Genomic DNA, 21,214 nt, shown 5'->3' with positions numbered 1-21,214 from the left:
CGTAGCCTGAAAAAGCAAAATATCGCTGTATAAATAGAGGGCTGTGAAAAGTGGTTTCTTGTGCTGTGTGTATAAACAAAAAAACAGCCCTAAAACAGAAGCAGCCTGAGTGAATATTCTTTCTTATTCATTCATTTTACTGAAGCCCAAAAATTATCCAGCGTCACTCATGTAAAAAAAAAACAACAACAACAAACAACAACAACAACAACTGCCCCTTTAAAGTTTAAACCAATCTTTCACAAGAGTGGGCCAACATGCACTACACTCTTTTTTTGCAGAATTGCTTTAGTTCAGCCACATTGCGGCAAATACATTTTCACAGCACTGTAGGCTATATTGAATGTTGAGTCCATGCTTGACAAGCTGCTGTCTCAACATCTCCACAGGCCTCTTGCTTTGTGACTGATGTTGTTCTGGACCACAACAGTGCTCATGTACCATTTAAAATAAACTTGATTGCCCACCTGAATGTACTCAAACTTAAATTCTGAAAAAATTCAGAACTCAAAGAATGTAAGTTGTCCTATAGGACGAGCCTATTAAAAATCACAGTACAAATATCCTATAGTGTATTAACATAGTAACTCTTTAGATCTGTTTCCCAGCTTCTTTAAGAGAGAGGCTATCATTTCTTACATGGTCAGTTAGGGTAGACTAACTCTGATTTATTCTCCTCTTACAGCCATGCTTTCCACTGCATTTAGTGCTGTGTTTATTAACCAGAAATTATCAGTCTGGACACCAACTGAAAATATACCATGAGCATTTCAAAGTTTTGTTTGTTGTAACTGAACAAATGCTACAACATAAGTGTTTGTGATTTGTGTTTTGATCTGGTCTTGATATATTACAATTTTTGCTGGCTCTATGAACTATTTTGAAAGCAGTGTTTTGAGAAAATGATTCACATGATTTGTAATTTGAATTCAATTAATTTATTTACGACAAAGTGTTCAGATCACTTTGTTAAATTTGGTCAATTATGTGTCCAGGAACACAGAGGAATATTCTGGACTCCTTGCTCAGGTTTGGCTCCAGTATATTTAATAAATGCAATAATAATAATAATAATAATAATAAAATAGAATAAAATGGCATACATTCATGGCAGTAATGTATTACTAAAGACATTGTGGGCGGAGCTACTGTAAATAGCAAATGTCAACAAGCGCGCTATTTGCACGTAATGTAAAGACACTCCAATTTTTTTTCTTCCCCTCCCTTGGGCCCCAAGTGCGCATGGGCCCCTGAGCCTGTGCCCATAATGCCCATTGGATAATCTGGCCCTGGCTCCAAGTAAAGAAGGAAAAGATTTCCAAAGGGTATAGGAGCAGAAAAAGCCCTGTGTCACACTAGATTTGGGAAGGGTTTGAGGAACAGCCAGCAAATTAGATTGCTTAATCTGTGAAGGGGTGTAAAGAATTACCAATGCGGATACATGTGAAGCCAATATAATGCTTTGTCAGCATGCCTTTAAAATCAACACGGAACCTGACTGGGAAACAGTGCAAAGACTCGAGAGAGAAAAAACAAAAAAAACAAAAAAAGTATTTCATGGTCCCAGTCAGGATCCTGGCTGCAAAGTTTTGTACATATTGCAGCTTGTGGATTTACAAAATGGCATTACACTAAGCTATCTGAGACACAATAGCCATCAGCTTCGCAGCTACAGAGAAATGTAGCAGTCTTACTACAGTTCTGAGATGCTAGATAACTCAGAAGGCTGAGTTATGCTCATTTTTTGGAGGTTCTTGAGTCAAGAGTCATGACCTATTTCGGTGGTGTACGAGAGATGTATAAACTCTTTAGTGGTTTCACACTCGACATTCTTTTCTCAGGACGTTAGCGATGCTTACTGCTTAACCAATTACCGACTCGATGCAAACAGATGACTGGTTATAAATGTTGTCTGTTTCCTATAGTCGGTAGCCTATGTTTTTTTGCAGAGGGGAAAAAGATGTGTGGTTTACCGAGCTTGTTAGATTTATAGCAGCTTTTGACCTCAAGCGACAGAAAACTCTCTATCTATCTATCGATCGATCGATCTATCTATCTATCTATCTATCTATCTATCTATCTATCTATCTATCTATCTATCTATCTATCTATCTATCTATCTATCTATCTATCTATCTATCTATCTATCTATCTATCTATCTATCTATCTATCTATCAACGTCTTTTCGAAATAAAAGGTTTTATGCATACTTTTATTTCTAGTCTAGCAAATGGCACGCGAACAGTAGGCTATCACAAATACTTCATCGTTTATTGCAATTGTTTGAAACACCAATGCCATCTGTCGGCACAGATTCACAACTGCAATATAATGAACTAGTCAAGTCACATTTTAACAAGTAGCCTGTTAGATATCGAAGGTAGTTCTGAGAAAAATACTGAAACAGACATAGAAATACTGTATAGGCTATTCGATAGGGTACAACAGTTATTAACATAAGCAAAATTATTTTTTTCAAAGAAAAGTACAGTGATCTCCGTCAGTTTGGAGTCCAGTCGGTCGCTCGGTCTCAATTTAATGACGTCATCGCCGATCAAACGAAACCGCGCCAGCTCTGCGAAAACAACGTCAACAAACGGTAAGATTTAACACATTTTTTTTTTTTTGCCGTTTTGCTACTTGTGTAGTTTGATTGTAATTGTGTTGACATTCCCCATCGATTCGGGTTTGCTTATATTTGCTTGTGCAGGTATAAACAACACAATAATAAACACATATAAGTTCAAGTTCAGTTAAAGACCTCAGTTAACTAAATATAAAACTTTTATAAATGTAAAATGTTCAAATCCGTTTTTAGGGGAGTGAGTTCAGTATTATTAGATTGCGCTTATCCTCTTCACCACTAGAGGTTGTTATCAGCAAGGTTTACTTCTGCTGACATGTGTTAGGAAGTTTATCATGTTTATGCCAGGGGTTTTCAAACTCTTTGGTCAGCCGAACCCCTAAATTATGTACATTAAGTACTCCCTGAGATTTTAAGTTAATATTTCAATTATTTAAAGGCACAATTGAATGTAAAAAAAATAAAATAATAACATTTATTCAGTTTTATCAAGTTTTTATAGTATTTTAGTAGTATTTACATAGCTATTGTCATTATTACACTCAAATTATAAAACAATAATATTACTATAATTTACAATGTAATTAATTTTTTTATAATAATAATACAACATTTTTTTAAATATAGGATTTCCCCAAAATATAAGTATTTCTTCGGTTAAAAATCGGTACAGACTATCTTTCTCTTATGAATATATTAAAACTAAAGACTTTTTGGAGTTATGAAGGATGCAGTACTACTCTATAGGTACTCAAGATGAACAGGATATTGAGTGAAAACGAGCATTTCAACCCCCCCCCCCCCCCCCCCCCTTAAGATTTTACATTTACATCACATTTGTATAAACCTGTAACATTTATTTGCGAAAACATTTTAAGGATTAATTTGTTAATGGTATTAACTCGGAGTACAAACTCAAGAACCCCCTGCAATTCCCTCAGGAATCACCAAGCGCGTGAACCCCATTTTGGGAAACCCTGGTTTATGCTAACCGATCTGTAAACTTGAATATTTGCATTAAGATTAATTTTATGAATATTTAAAACGTCTTTAAACTCAGCAGTTATAGGAAAATGGAGTTGTAGTGAGCATTGAATGACCTTGGAGAATGTAAAGGGACATTTAAATATAAAATGTTATTGTGGTTATTATGTTATTTAAAAAACAAAAAGAACTCGGTTTTGTTGTCTCGTGTATTTATTTATTTTTCAGTACAAGACAATAAAAAATTGAAATGACAGGCAGCAGTAGTTTGCACTATATGTGATGATCGGTAGATCTTCACTGTGACTCTGTTGTGTTGTTTGTGTAGTCACCACTAGAGGACTCTCTCCATCGTCCATCGAAAGTTTCGCACAGGGAAGGCTAATGACTAGAGTGTTATTTCTATTTGTTCACTCTGGTGAATCATTCATGTAAGAGTATTGTTATGGAAACAATTGTGTGAAAAAAGAAAGTGGCTGCATTACTAACTAGAGACCAAAATGAACTTATGTTATTGTGATAAACTAACAGACGTTTGAGTGGCTGTCAGTCGTGCTAATAAACTCCTGAATGCCTAAATGCAGAGTATCAGAGCATTACAAATAGCATAAATGATATCCTCAGAGTGCATCTGAACGGAAGAGCAATTGGTGTCAAAATCAGAAGTGCTTAAAAATTACTAAATAAGGCCATTGGCTAACCAGATGGGACTCATTTTGAAGGTAGAGTGCCCAAGAGAAGTCTTGGGAAATTAAATCGTCTATAATTGATTTGCTCTGCTTCTATAATTATGGATATATTTATATGTCTATATACTCCTGACATGTTTATGTTGTTTTCTTTGCTGTTAAAAAAAAAAAAAAAAAAAAAAAAAAAAAAAAAAAAAAACTTTGAGTCCTTTAAGTGACCGGTAAAACCTTGATTGTGGCTTGTCACTTATTTAGTAATTGAGCACAGACTGCTCATTTCTTTTCAGGTTTGTCAACCTGTCAACCTAAACTCTTTCAGTTGAAATATTATAGTCTGTTATAATAAGTTACATTTGTTTATTTCATTAAGTATAACTACAAAATATTAAAATTATTACTGAATTCATAATTTCAGTAGTCTATATGTACAAAGTGTGGTTGTTATATTCAGTGCTAAGTATCATTTGTGGACTATTACAGTATTTATTCATATGTAATTAGAATTTTTTATTATTTTTGTGATAATTTAATGATGTAGTAGTAACTTTGTGCTTTAATCAGTCTTATTAGTTTTAATATTTCTATTTAGCTTTTCAGTTTTATTAATTTTAGTACCTACATTTTAAATTAATTATTTTAATTTGAATTGATCATGTTTATTGTTTCATCTAATATTATTATCAATAAGGGAAAATAATTTTAATGGTTCTACTTTAAACAAAAAACAGTAACAACACTGGTTCTATTATCTGACAATAATTGTGGTTCCTTTTCGCTTGGAATGCCTATTTTCTGGATGAACTTTATAATAAACACACACACACACACACACACACACACACACACACACACACACACACACACACACACACACACACACACACATTTTTTTTTTTTTACAGTGTGGTGTAATTTTATAAATATAACTGTACCTCAGTAAAATATTGGGGGCAAATCTCTGTCTGACGGAAGGTTCCCATACACCGATCTGCGTAAACTCAAGGATACTATTTTTCCTGATAAATTTCAGCAATTTTAGTGTGTTAGAATCAGAACTGATACCATATTTGCAAATAAATCACATTTTGACCTAATAATTCACAACAATACCTCACACTGAAAAAGTAACGAGATACTGTACATTACAAGCCAGAAAACAAAAAGATATTTACCAAAAATCCACAGTAGAAAACCTGCAAATGTCTTCTCATTTTTCAGCAGTGAAGCAGCTTGACTCTGCAAAGCCAATTATAAATATCAAAAATACAAAATCAAAAATACTGGGACAGTGTTTTAATGAGGACCTGTGCTCTGTTCTGATTAAAGGCTAGAAAGAAACACCCCTTATATTGTTTGTTTGTTTGTTTGTTTGTTTATTTATGTAGCACAGTTTAATACTACTCACGCTGCCCAAAGTGTTTTACAGTCACAAGCTAAAAAAAAAAAACATTACAAGAAAATGACAGAGATAGACAAATCCACCTCACATAGACATACATAATCCATTTAAAAGTGCTCTCCATTTGAATTTAAAAGATGTTGTTTTAACACAGCTTTGAACATGTGTAAAGATTTGACAGATCTAATAGTTTGAAGGAGGTCATTCCACAATTTAGGGCCTGCTCGAGAAAAAGCTCTATCACCTCTATGTTTATATTTGTCCTGGTAGTGCACAGCAGATGATGATTTTCTGATCTCAGGGATCTAGAGGGGGTGTAGATTGCCACCAGACCGGACAAATACACAGGAGCTAGATTGTACAAGGCCTTAAAGACAAGAACAAGGATCTTATAAATAATTCTAAGTCGTACTGGCAACCACTTTAATGAAATTAATACCGGAGTCACAGATTCGTATTTCTTTGCAGATCATTTTTGCAGCAGCATTTTGGATTTTCTGTAAACGCATAAGAGCTCGAACATCAACTCCATAATAAAGGGAATTACAGTAATCCATTCGAGAAAAGACAATGGACGTAATTGCTTTCTCAAAATTTGAACTAGATAGAAAGGGTTTAGTCTTAGCTAACAGACGTAAAAAAAACAAGATCTCACCACAGTGTTAATTTGTCTATCCAACTTTAAATCACTATTCAGAACAAATCCCAAATATTTTACATTAGATTTAACAAAACCAGTCAAAGAAGTTGCATTCAAGCACTGCAGCACCTCATTCTTTCTAGGACCAATTACATCGGTTTTATTTACATTAAGCTTTAAAAAATCTGCAACCATCCAATCCTTAACATCGTGTAAGCATGCTAATAAAGTGTCGAGTGAGTTTGAATTTAACTCACTATATTGCAGTATATGGTAACAATATGTCATGTTAGTTGTGATTGGGCCAGGACATCAAGCCTAGGGTGTGCTATTAAGCATACATTGTCCTCTCTCAGGCCAGACGGTGTGCTGTGTTAAAGGCAGACATTGATCCAGAGCTCTACTGCAGTCTTTTAAACTGATAGGCCCTCAGCACCACATATTCAGATTGAGAGAACTGTGTTTGCCTTTACATGAGAATTTATGTCCTCGCCTCAAGACTGCCCAGTGTATATATGAAACAATCGGATTGTTTCCCTTTGAAGCATGTGTTACCCTTGTTTATGTAAAGTGTGTTAGTGACTTGTGAGCTAATTTGTCTGGTCCCCCTTTCTCTCTGAGTCTTTCCTCGCTCTCTCTGCACTGAAGGAAGGAGGTTATCCTTAAACTTATTAGTGCAGGTGCAGTGCATTGAAAATCCATTCAGTGCTGCTGTCACAGCAATTCTGTTCCATCGAATTAAGTGGGGTCAATCCAGCAAATCAAAAGATTACACACGGCTCTATAAAGCGCGGGATGACACAAACATACTCACACATGCAAACACACCAGCAGACAAAGTGAATGATGCATTCAGTTGATATGTGACCAGTGTAGCAGAAGTGAATAAGTGTGGATGTAGTGAAACGGTAACACTGTTGTGTTCAGTATAGTGACCTTGAGCGTAAATGTTAGGTTAAGCATCTAAAAAGGCAAAAGCTTCATAATTTGTCTTTTCTGTAGTTTACCAAAAAAAAAAAAAAAAAAATCATCCTCATACCATTTATAATCTTGGCTACAACACTAGAATTAGAAGTTGTTGAATACATGATGTATTAGCTAGATATAGATATTGACACTGGCTGTTAAGCTATACCATTCATAAGTTTGAGTTTGTTTGCTTTTTTTATTATTAATTAATTACTTTTTTTTAAGGAAGTCTCTAATTCATTCAATCAAAATATGAAAATGTGTGTGTGTGTGTGTGTGTGACCCTGGACCACAAAACCAGTCTTAAGTCGCTGGGGTATATTCTTAGCAATAGCCAAAAAAACAATGTATGGGTCAAAATTATCGACTTTTCTTTTATGCGGAAAATCATTAGGATATTAAACAAAGATCATGTTCCATGAAGATATTTTGTACATTTCCTACTATAAAATATATTAAAACATATTTTTGATTAGTAATATGCATTGCTAAGAATTAATTTGGACAAATTTAAAGGTGATTTTCTCAGTATTTAAATTATAATTTTTTTGCACCTTTAGATTCCAGATTTTCAAATAGTTGTATCTCGGCCAAATATTGTCCTATCCTAATAAAACATACATCAATGGAAATAATGGAGAAAAAAAAGAATAGTACTATATATATATACTTTATCAGTTACATATACAGGTCAGGTGTCACATACAATGCATAAAGTATCAATTTCCAAAAAAAAAAAAAAAAAAGAAGAAGAAAGAAAAGTTTAAAATGCAAATATCTGTTCCACTATTGAGAGTTTGAGACTAATTTTAAATGATGAATTTAAATAATTCAAAAGGTAAATATGCTAATAAATAGTAAAATATTAAAATATATATATATTTTTTTTATTCTTTGATAAAATGAAGTCCAAAAAAAACATAATTTATTTGAAAAAGAAATGGTAGACTATAAATGTCTGTACTGTATACAGTGCTGATCCCAAATATTTGAATGATACAGATTTTTTTCGACTACCTATTTACATTAATCAGTTTATCTGCAAAGTAATATAATTCATTGATTGGTTCGTTGTTTATCTATTTTAGCAATTTGCAGCATCTTGGAGCATTAATCTATAGACGGTTTCAACGGCATCAACATAAACAAACGTTAATGCGCGTGAGCGCTTTTGTGGACCTAACTTAACTTCCGGTAGACTCCAAATAGAATCAATAACAACAGCCAAGTCCCTCTAGAGTAGATATTTTTTGATAACAAACAAAATGTGTTTTCTGTGTGGATCAGGCGGACTTAATGAAAATGCTAATTCATTATTTGCCAGCAGGAGATGTTTTAAAACATAGACATAAAGCGCGAGAAATAGAGGTTTCCCCAGTAACAGCTGTAAACAAAGCAGAGCTGGTACGCTCACACGCTGCTTTATCACGCATATAACATGCAAGTCTTCCTTCAGAAATACAGCGATATAAAAAAACCCGTGCCTCGTTTTGATATTTAAACATAAATGTAAGGAATTATTATTATTAAACGTGCAGTACGTTACGTAACGTTACTCATGTTTATTTAACGAAGCCTTTTTGAAAATCGATCAGTTTTAAAATTGTTGCGAGTCTCCAAAAATAAATAAATGTATGGGAAACACATCCCGCAGAACAGCCACCTGAGCCCAACTTCAGTCTACTCATCACCTTGACTTTAACTGCGTTTGTAGAAGGCACCGCAGCCAGACCGATATACACAACACAGACCGGAAGTTAACTTTGGTCCAGGCGCGTGCGCCCGATGAAACCATCTATATGTAGCCAGTCACGTGTGTGTCTGCTGCTATTTCTTTGGCTCTGAACATGGCTTATACAATCTGCTTTTATAGTTTTAACCTTCGGTAGTTAATAGATGTTTAAATGTTTAAATACTTTAAATATATAGAGGCCGTAAACTTTCCTCTCTGTAGAGACTAAAGCATGGAGCTGTTATTTAGGTCTAACAGCATGTTGATTAGTCTGAGTGTGAGTTCACCGTGACCTTTAGGACAGTAGCGTCAGCAGAAACATCCACCTGTCTGATTATTGCCCCTGTCATTTCCTAAAACTAATGTGTTACACTTCAAGAGCTGTTTGAAGGACGCTGTGGCACATGTGTGTTTCGTCTCATAATTCTAGATCTATCTATGTGTATTAATCAGATGATGTGTGTGTGTGTGTATATGGGCATGATGGCTGAGCAGGTTTAATTAATTCAGTGTCCTACCTCATTGATGGTGTGCTAATTCTAGGCTATTCTCATATATTTATGTGCCTGCCAATTGCACAAATGAAACAATTATTACTAAATGATTTTATATAGTTTCTCGGTGTGTGAGCTGTACACATATTTTTTAGTCATATATATTAATAACATTTAGGGTTTAAAAAATACAGTACAGTAGATCCTGAAAAATCTTTAAAACTGGCTGGTTGTGATGCCTGGCTCATACAGTGGCTCATGAATAATAATGACCTTTTTTTAAAAAAAATAGATTTTTTTTGTTTTTATAACATTTGTGTATATAATGTGAACTTAGAACTTCTTAGACGTTTTAGACAATAGCTCAAATAATAGTGTTAATAAGTGCTTTGTGCATGGACTATTTTGCTGCATATTTCTGTTATTAAAACCCTGATAATATTACAGTAGCCTATTTTCATAGTAAAAACATTCCTGTGAATGTTTTTTTTGGTTTCAAGGGTAGAAAATGTTCTTTTTTTCATCATTTGTGAGAAAGAATGAAAGAGAAAAAAGAGAGAATGGATGAGAGGAGCGGAACACTTTGTCGTCTCGTTGGCAGAGTTGTTGTGAGTTTGGATTAGCTCCCAGGGACTTTTCCATCAAGTGTTTCCAAAATTAGTCTCTCTTACTGTAATTTCTACAATGCATTTGGGTCCCACTTTATATTGGGTGGCCTTAACTACTACTATGTATTTACATTTAAATTAATCATTGGGTACAATGCATGTATATACATGTTTTTACATTGTACTTATACACCTTTATGTAATTACATCATTACATTTTCACTATTGACCCATCCCTTACACCTTGACCCACCCTTAAACCTACACATACCTCCAAACCTGTCCCTAAACTTACCTGTATCCTTCCGCAATAGCCACAGAAGCATATTGCAATTCAATATGAACACAATAAGTACATTGCACTTATTTTTTAATGTACATAGTAGTTAAGGCCACCTAATATAAAGTGTGACCCACATTTGACTTCTTTCACTTTTTTTTTTTTTTTACCTATTTTCTTTTTATATATATATATTCAGTCTGAATGAAATCAAAATAATGTTTGTTGTCCATCGATAGTGATGTTTATTATCTTTTTTTTTTTTTTTCAGCACCTTTTTCACTAAAAACATTACACAAATCAGCTTCAAACATGAGCAGAATCTTTGAAGGGGAAAAAAGACCAAAAACCAAAAAAGAGCATTCAGTTTGCACTGGACAATTTATCTTGTGCATGTGCTGCTTCTTAGTTCTAGATTGTGGAAGTTGCAGCAGACTGCCATGGAGATGTCCTGTGCTTGCGTTGACATTATGCTACTGTTTAGTGAATTTTTCATAATCACTGGCCAAAACAGCCTAGTCATCTCTCTCTTCCAGTAATTGACAAAATTCTGACAATGATTTCGATTCAGAGGAGTGTAACTGGCACAGAAGAAATGCTCCCACTGCTTCCTCTGCTCTGCTTTCAATCCCACAGTCCCGCTCCGCAGGCCTTTCTACTGTGCGCCTAGCTCCCATAGAGACTGAATTGGAAAACCCTCTTTTTTTTCCAGTCGACTCTATAGCCTTTTGAGAAGTAGATTGGATTTACTTCGCAAGTAAGAGCAGCCCAGTGGAGCAGTCCTTTTCAAATGGCACAGTTGATGTGGCATTCTTCTAAAAGTTGGTTCTGTTCACAAAATGCTTTTAAGCAAAACACAAATAGAGCAAAATGTGGCCTCTGTGTTTTGTGATATTCAAAACACATTTGTTAAATAAACATGAATATATTTACATGTTTTTATCTGTATTCGTAATGTGTCTTGAGGAGTATCCAAATGAAATATTAATTTCTCTTTCTATTTTGTTCTTCTTGTCCTCCGGCTGAACTGATAGGCAGATGGCTACAGTCATGAGTAGTATCTGGGATGGATGCATGAAAGTGGCTGCTCTCAAACAAGGTAGGGGCAGAATGGGGTAAGGTGTGCCAGTATTACTTAAGTTGTCCTTTAGGCTAAATGAAGTCAGAACAATTTATGTACTTTTTATTTTGTGCAATCTGCTCAGGCCACCTGATGGTTAAAGGTACTGGTGGGGTTAGGAATTGACCTCTGTTACTTTCATTGTAAAAATGGTGTGTTTTTTCGTACTAATCTAATCATAAATATTCATATGAAATGCCACCAGTTTGCCAAATCTTAAAATAGAGGAAACAAATAGGGATTTTATTATGGTAAACCATGATAAAATTTCCAAATTTATATTTCAATTCTCATTCAAACTGTATTTGATATCTGTAATTTGAAAACCAGAAGGCAGTTTGAGGTTTTACAACATTTTAGTGCTGTCCAATGCTGAGGGACCTTAACTCTGTCCCCGCCAGCATTTGAAAAATAAAATAAAAAAAAGTTACCAGCAACTGCTATCGATTTTGATGATTTTCACTCAAATTTGATGGCCTACAGTATATTTTGCTATATGAATATTTGAATATGAAATACACCAAAATAAAGATCAAAGCCTCTACTTAAAAAAAAAAAAAAATAAATAAATAAATAAATATATATATATATATATATATATATATATATATATATATATATATATATATATATATATATATATATATATATATATATATATATATATATATATTATTCTAGCCTAAAGAATTATCTTTTATGAACCTTAAAATATAGTTAAATGTAATAAAAATGTATAATTTTGAGCAAAAAGGTGAGAAAATCTGATTATTATCAAACACTACATTTGTATAATATTCAGTATTATTATCAAAGCAGTAAATCACTTCCATCAACACCTCCAAAGCTTGCACAGACATATACCACTTCCTGGATCAAAATTTTACTCTGTAACATTATGCAGTTTTCATTTATATGCTGTCTATTGATGATGCTCGCATTATTTATCATATATATCTGTTTACATAAGAGATCGCTAGTTTTTCCATCCTGTTCATGTGTGTTTTTATTCTGGAGGTTTTGTACTCATTCAGAAGATGTGTAATAGCACCGCGATATTGTATAATAGTGGTAACACGAAAAGCCGTTAAAAGTCGTCTTTGGTGGGGAAGCGTTGTCTTCAAATATGAGATAACTCGTCAGTGGTGGGGAAAGAGTTAAATGAATGAATGAATGAATGAAGAATGAATGAATAGGAGTAGTGTTAACAAGCTCACTGTCACTATTAGTCAAGCTGCTGGCACACCTTACCCCGAAGGTGTAACTTGTGTAATTTTACCCCACTTGTCACACTTTACCCCTTAGTTACCATTTTGGTAAAATAATTTAATTAATTCATGACCAGTCTCTAGCCTATATATATATATATATATATATATATATATATATATATATATATATATATATATATATATATATATATATAAATATATATATATATATATATATATATATATATATATATATATATATATATATATATATATAAATATACACACACACACACACACACACACACACACACACACACACACATATATATATATATATATATATATATATATATATATATGCACATACATTTATTTTATTTTATTTTTTATTTTATTTTTTTGTTTAACCAGGGAGTCCTGGTAGAAGTGTATATATATATATATATTAATATATTATTATTATTATTATTATTATTATTATTATTATTATTATTATTTAATCTGTGATGACTTTTCTACCTTTGTAGTGTTTATGTGTATGCATTATAGTTGAGAATAATGCATTAGTATCACTAGGTCCATGTTAATGCGAAGCTGGAGTCTCTGGATTATCGAGCGCACATAATATTAGATTTGATGCTGGAGATCTTTCCCAATTGAAATTGATGAGCCTCAGAATTGTTCTGGCTGACTGATGGAGTCGAACTGCTGTGGGTGAGTGTGTGTGAACAAGCTGAAGTCATAAAGCTCTGTGTGAACCACATCATTGTGGCTTTACATTGAATTCAAACTCAATTGATGTCTTTTGGAGAGAAAAAGTAAATCATGATGTTATGTCACACAAACCTTAAAAACCTAAATACAATTACAGTACAAGAAAAGAGACAACATATCAATGCAAACCGTCTGTTTGTGTGTACCTCCTGTCAGCGAGTGTGTGTCTGAAGAGGATGAGCTGGGACCGGAGGGGTATCAGTGATGCAGTGTGTGGAATGGGAAACAGGGAGAGTAATGGGAGGAATTTCTCCAATTTGGTTCCCTATTGATTTCTCCTTCTCTCCTTCCCCTGTCCTCTCACAGTCGCATGGCAGGAAAAGCACTAACATACAAGACGTCTCCTGGTTATGGGTGTGTGTTGACAAGAACCAAAGGGAAAAGACAAAGAGGCCGTGAGGAAGTTGTAAAACAGCCTGACGTGAGCATTAAGGTAATTTATCGTGTTAATTGTCTCAAAAAGAAAAGGTTCAATCATATTGTCTCAGATGTGAGGTAACTAAGGCCCGCTCCTTGAAAGGAAGCAGAGCGTCTTAAAGCTCCCTTGTCAGCAGTCTTGTGGTAAAAATGCTAAAATAACGGGTCAGTTCAAAATCTTGATTCATTTATCATTAGATTAGTGAATGTGATGCGCTTTGGTGACAGAGTTTAAACACACATCGTGACCCGCTGCGGGTTTGAATCCCTGCCCAGGTCTGGAGAAACTCGATTGGTAATTTTCAGAGTGGGTGAGCCGATCACAGCTAATAAAATCAGCAGTTCTCAAAGCCATTACACCGAGGAATCTGAAGGAAAAAGAGCGGACCTCTTGATCTGGATGTTTCCTTCAAGGTAATGATCAAGATTAAGGAAAGAAGGTACAGTATATGGCTACCTTCATCAGTTTTGTTCTTAGTTTGCACTTGCACTAGTTTATGAATTCCAAGTCTGCTGTCACTGATGTGTAGTAATATATGGATAATAATTAGAAGTTGCTTTAGGAAATTGGAAGTAAAGGATAAACTGTCAGTTTAAATTTCTTTTATAGCCTTAGGCTGGGATCTATGAGGGGATTAAAGATGTTGATTTTACTTGGCTTGAACTTAATTCTTTTACATGATCCTTATCTCTAACTCGATAGCTCAGGGTTACCCATCCTCAGAATTTAGTTCAGACTCTAATTAAAAGCACCTGAGTCAACTAATAAAGGGCTTTGGGTTTACTTCAAAATTACAGCTGGGTGTGTTGGAGTACAGGAAAGTGGTGGTATTCAGGAATGACCAACCCTGCTATAGAAAATACTTGTTTTACATTAGTAGAGAGAAAACAAACAGCAAACCTGCTTTATATCAACTCAGCCAATAGCAGTGTTGAAGAATATTTTTAAGTTATTTTAAAGGTTTTTAATGGGAATGAGAGATCCCATTCTATTTTTATTTCTTTATGTCTGTGTTCTGCTACAAAATAACTTTTTGGAACTCAAATCATGGCAACATTAGTAGCACATTTTTTATTGTCTCAAATAATAAAAGGGGAAGTTAAACATTTATTGAAGAAATTAATGAAATTTTCTATGTATGTGTATATATATATATATATATATATATATATATATATATATATATATATATATATATATATATATATATATATATATATATATACATATATATATATATATATATATATATATATATATATATATAAGCTGTTATATCCTTTCTATGTTACAAAATACATAGTATAAAACATAAATAGTAAGATGGCTATTTTTTGTATATATCTATGTTATTTTTTGAAACATGCTATTTTATTATAAATGAGTTATATTATGAATAGGCTGGTATTTGCACTACTTATTATACATGTCCTTTTAAAGGTTTGTGGTCAGTAAGATTTCAGACATGTGACACTGGAGTAATGATGCTGAAAATGCAGTTTTGCATTGCATCACAGGAATAAATTGCACTTTTAAAATATATTAAAATAGTAAAGTTTTTTTTAATTGCAATATTTCACATTACTGTTTTTACTATATTTTGTATCAAGTAGTTGCAGCCTACTGTCAAGAATGTTAATCTTACTGAACACAAACATTTAAACGGCATATAAAAATATCAAATAGATAGATGCAAATAGTGATATATGCTAATCACATAATGATTAAAAAGTAATAATTGTACTACATATCTAAACAGTAGTGGATAGAGTTAATCTTTGCCAACAAGATCGGATATTTGCACACTGTATAACAAGACACTGTCTATAATAAAACTGTGATAATTATTTAAAAAAGTCATATTGAGGGGACAGTGAAAAATACAGCATGTTTGTCAAAAGCACATAATTTCAGAATTGTTTACAACCTGGTCTTTGTCTGTATTTTGTCTTGTCTCTAACTCTCTCTCTATCTTTCTGTGTGTGTTGTTTAGTGTAACAGTGTTCTCTAATAATTCACGTGGTTAGGTGTAACAGAGGCGGCTTCCTTCTGCATAACTGATATTTTTCTATGCTGATGGGATAGTCAGGGTGTTAATACAGGTGCTGGTCATATAATTAAAATATCATCAAAAAGTTGATTTATTTTACTAATTCCATTCAAAAAGAGAAACTTGTTGGGATTTTCCTTAGTTGTCAGTTATAATCATTAAAATTAAAAGAAATAAACATTTGAAATATATCAGTCTGTGTGTAATGAATGAATATAATATAAGTTTCTATTTTTGAATGGAATTAGTGAAATAAATAAACTTTTTGATGATATTAAAATTATATGACCAGCACCTGTATAAGTGCGTGTGCATTGATGTCTTTGTATGGTCTCTGTCTTGTCTTTTATTTCACTGCCTTTCTGAATGGGCCTCAGATTGTGTAAGGTCTGTTTCACTCTGAATGCTCAAACAGCACATGAGGGAAGCATCTCTGTCCTCTATACACATACTCTTTCTATGGCTGCTATGTATACACAGATAGTCCTGTATGGAAAGGGCCTACTATTGAGATTCAGGATCAGATTTAAGAAGTGTGTGTTTGCTGTCAGTGGCGGAGAGCAGCTGGTGTGTGAAGGAGGACGGAGACAGAGGACAGGCAGCATTAGGGGAGTGGAGTGGCAGAATTTAGTGCTTGGTTACTTCACCAGCTCCCTCTCTCTGCTCCTCGTTCCTTTAGGGTCCCGTTCACTGACTCAGAGAGGGAGTGAGAGCAGTGATAAATACAGTGTTTTTTTATTTTTTACACTGCCCAACCTCCGTAATGCAGCGCTGTGTGACTTTAGTCTATAGAGCTTAACCATGCACCTCCAACACCTTCAGGAAATTTACCATGCAAAGGCAAATCAGAAACGCCTAGCTGAACTAGCTTAAATCAACAAGATTATGCTTTCCTATAGGTGCAGAAGTCAGACTTGATTGTGTGATCTGTACATTTTTATTTATATTGCTTTTTAAGTCTTATGCTGCATTTTTATCCTACAGTAAAACAGTAATACTGTGAAATACTGTATTACAATTTAAAATAAAATAAAATTCTGTAATATGCTTTTAAATTTACTTTATTCATTTGATGGCAAAGCTATATTTTCACCACCATTACTCCAGTCTTTAGTGTCACATGATGCTTCAGAAATCATAAATAATACTATTTTAAAAGAAACATTTATTTTTAATGTTTAATACATTTTTGTTACTTAATATTTTTGTGGCAACTAGCCATTTTTGTCAGTTTTTTTAATGATTTTAAGCCTTTTCTTTTACAGAGACATAGGAAGTGTCCTTATAAACCAGGTTTACATTGTAGTACCCATGTCATTATATACATTTGTGTCCTCATAAACCATACGCTCTTAAAAATAAAGGTGCTTCACGATGCCATAGAAGAACCTTTTTGTCTAAATGGTTCCATAAAGAACCTTTAACATCTGAAGAAAGTTTATTTGTGGTAAAAGAAGGTTCTTCAGATTATAAAAAGGTAAGAAAGAGGTGGTTCTTGAAAGAACCTTTGATTGAATGGTTCTTTGTGGAACCAAAAATGGTTGTTCTATGGTATTGCCTTGAAGAACCTTTGGAAGCACCTTTATTGTGTATATACAAGCACACACACAGACACACACACACACACGCACACACACACACACACACACACACACACACACACACACACACACATAAACATACATAGGGCAAAAAACACTTAAAAGTGTAACAATGTCATTTAATTAGAAAAAAAAAAATCAAACCAAGTGGCATCTTTAAACACATTCGCATAAACTTTTTCTGCATTTCTGATTTTTGTTGGATATATACCTTTATTTTTTCTCATATTCACACAGGTGTCCTAGCAGAGTAGCCATTTGTGTATTTTATCACTTATGTTGCAGAAACTTTTTGTTATCTTCTAAACTGTATTTCTTATTGTTCACTATTTTGTTACTCTTAAACATTTGTGAAATGTTTTGATTGAAATGCATGCTTGTGCTATCTTACATCCAACTTCAAAACTAAATTCCTGCAGATGTTCTGGATTCGTTTCCCTCAGTCTCTGTCACTCTGTTTTATTCTCATTCTCTGTATCTTTTTCTCAGTATTGTCGTTTGGCTGCTGCAGAGTTCTCTGTGTCCCTGCCAATGTCACTGTTCAGTTCTTTAGCTTTCTCTCTCTTCCTCTCTCTCTCTGTCCCACTTGGTCCCAAGGGATGCTTTGTCGGTGGCGGTCGGCTGAAGGGCGTAACGTGGTGCTCTGCTCTTTCTCTCCTGGAGTCTGGAGGAGCTGTGTGTGTGTGTGTGTGTGAGAGAGAGAGAGACACGATTCTCTGCTCTGTCAGGACCAGCTGTACATGTACAACTCGATGATTGCATTAGACATAGTCAAGAGGGTTTGTTTTCAGCTGTGTGTGAAGTTGTGATGTGACAGTCAGTAAACACGGGCTCAGCAGCATGTTTGTGTGTGCGCACATTATAAAGATGTCAGCATTTGAAGAGCCTCGTGATGTCAGATGCTGTATGTCGTCTCAAAGTTGCACAGAAGTTTGGTGTTGACCTCCGTAGTAAGGTTGAATTTTTATTAGGGGAAAAAAAAGAGTATTGTATTTTAACACAGGACAGAACACAAGAGGGTGGGGGAGAAAATAATTATATGGGGGGGGGGGTGAATTGCTGCTTAATGTTTTTGTGGAAACCATGATGCATTTTTCAGGATTCTTTGAATAGAAAGTAAAAAAAAAAAAAACTAACAAACTTACTGACAACAAACTTGATTAATTTGTGTTTAGTGTAATTTGTATAGTTCCTAACTTTTTTTTTAGGCCTTGCGAGACTTTTATTCTGAGTTACATAAGCTGTATCCAGCCTCCCCTTAATCTCCTCATTTATTTTCACATTAAGCTAATGCCTAATTAATTAATATGGACTCCAATTACCATTCATGCAAAAAAGTGTATGTGATGTACTAAATTACACTGCAGCATCATGTCCGCCACACCGAGAGGCTAACGGAGGTTAATCACGGTAATAGAATTGACTGAAAGAAACATTAATGATGGCAGTTAAAGCAGGCAAAAAAAAAAAGAAAATAATTTTTGTATTTACTTCAAACACTCTTTTCTAAGATTCGTATACTAGCAGGCTTTCTTTTGCTAGCGTTAGATGAAATCCCAGCAGGCACCCTGTACTTGAAGTCCTGGCACTGGGACAGTTAACAGTCTCATGGGTACAGTACTTAACCTCAAATGACTGCAGGGTAAAGGAAGAGTCTATAAACCTCTGTAACACTTAGAAATGTTTGTTTATAGTTTGGAGACGTCTTCAGATTCATAGAAATCAGCAAGAAGCTGTCATAAAGCTGATTAATTATAACTATAAAGACAGAGAACAATAACTACAATGAGAACTATAATCATAACTATATATTCGTTCACACCATTGGTTCATCATTATAAAATTATGTATAGTTATCATCCTTGGTGTGAACAGGCATTATGACTGAAAGAACAAATGTGTGTGTGTGTTTATATATATATATATATATATATATATACACAAAAATATGTATATTCTACATTTATAAGTTATTTAATTTAAACCTGGAAAATTGGAAATAAAGTAATTAATAAAGTAAAGTAATAAGGAACAATGTAAACAAAGTTATTATATTTATTAAACAAATAAGTATAAAAAATAAGTAAATCAAAATTGAAGTATTTCTCACTGTTCTCAGGCTTTTGGACCCCCTCTATGATCTTCTTAGCAATGTGGTAATGTAAACTACCAATAAACTACCTCCTATGTGACTCTCCATGTATCTACAGTAATGTTGCACATTTTCAGCTGAATAGCAAAAACCTGAACTTTGCAGAAATAGGGAAACCACAATGATCTTACCTTCAAAAATCAGAGGACCCCAATGCAATCAAACTGCCCATGCTGCTTTGATGATGACCGGAGCATTTGACCATTGCCGCCTCAGCAACTTTGCCCTATTTGATTGGCCAAGCTCAAAGTTCTTTTCCCCTCATGTTTCCCAGAAGACCCAGCGATGTGATGGCTAATCCTTGAGCTAAATGCAAACACTTATCTGCACCATCCACTGCTTTGTGAGTCCCAAAAGCATTCATTTCATTCATTTTTTTTGTTTTGTTTTTTTTTTGCATTGTGTGAGCAGTATTCATTTCTAGAGTAATATCTTTAGATCTATTCATATGATGTGTGCTTATCTTATGAGATTTTCAAAAAGTCTTTGTGTTTATGGGTAAAACAGATTTTTTTTTGTATCTGTGTGAAAGAAAGAAAGAAAGAGCGAGAGAAATAGAAAAACCGAGGCATATATGGGCTGGCACGGACAGAAGATCTTCTGACAGCATTGACTTCATTGATTTCTGTTGCTCTGGTATGTCAGCGCAGCAGTCGATCTGGTCTCTAGCAGGCCTGTTTTTATGACAGTGGAAGTGCTGTTCTTTAACTTTGAGTTGTAGAGGAAGCTGTGGGGAGACTTCTAGGTAATTGAGTTCTTACATACGATCCTGCTGACAGTTACATTTCTCAATGAAGATACCTTGCAGTTATTTTATTTTGACAGATACATAGTAGAGAAATTATTTGGGGGGAGAAAGGAGGCTGGATGAGACTTGAACCTGAGCCAAAGAAGAGCTCAATCAAAAGCATTTATGCTGAATTGTAATGTTAATGTTGATTTATCATGTTAAGAATGTAGCCAGTTGTTTTAGGAAAGCAAACTTGTGAAGCTTAATATTTTCATAATTGTATAGCATAGCATTGTCATGGCAATAACATTTTCAAATTGGATAAAACTATACAAATAAAAGAGATGTTCATATGTGCCTCATGATATAGCCTACTTTTGAAATTATGTATTTTAATGTTTATGGATTCGCCCCATTTACTGCAATTGCAAGTATCCAACTATACAGGACAAGTCAGAATAATGCCACAAATGTTGTCGACTGAGATTAACTAGTACACGAATATTCCTTTATTAGGCATTAAGCATTTTAGTTTTTTTCCAAACATGAAATAGGCAACATTCGAGACGGAGAAATTCGGAGACACCAGAAGGACAGTAAAAGTGTATGTGTGCACGATTGCTCCCATGGTTCACTGAGCCGTGCTGTAATGCAGGTGATGAATGTGTTCAAACATCGATACGGTGTAAGTAACGAGGCCGGACTCTTCAGTCTGCCATGTTGACGCTTTTGTTTTTCTCCACCATGTCCCGTCCCACCCTTCCTTCCCTCCCTC

This window comes from Carassius auratus, chromosome 23 (assembly GCF_003368295.1).
Source record: "Carassius auratus strain Wakin chromosome 23, ASM336829v1, whole genome shotgun sequence".
Classification (NCBI taxonomy): Eukaryota; Metazoa; Chordata; class Actinopteri; order Cypriniformes; family Cyprinidae; genus Carassius; species Carassius auratus.
The sequence above is the reverse complement of the archived record's forward strand: the minus strand, read 5'-3'. Positions refer to the sequence as shown.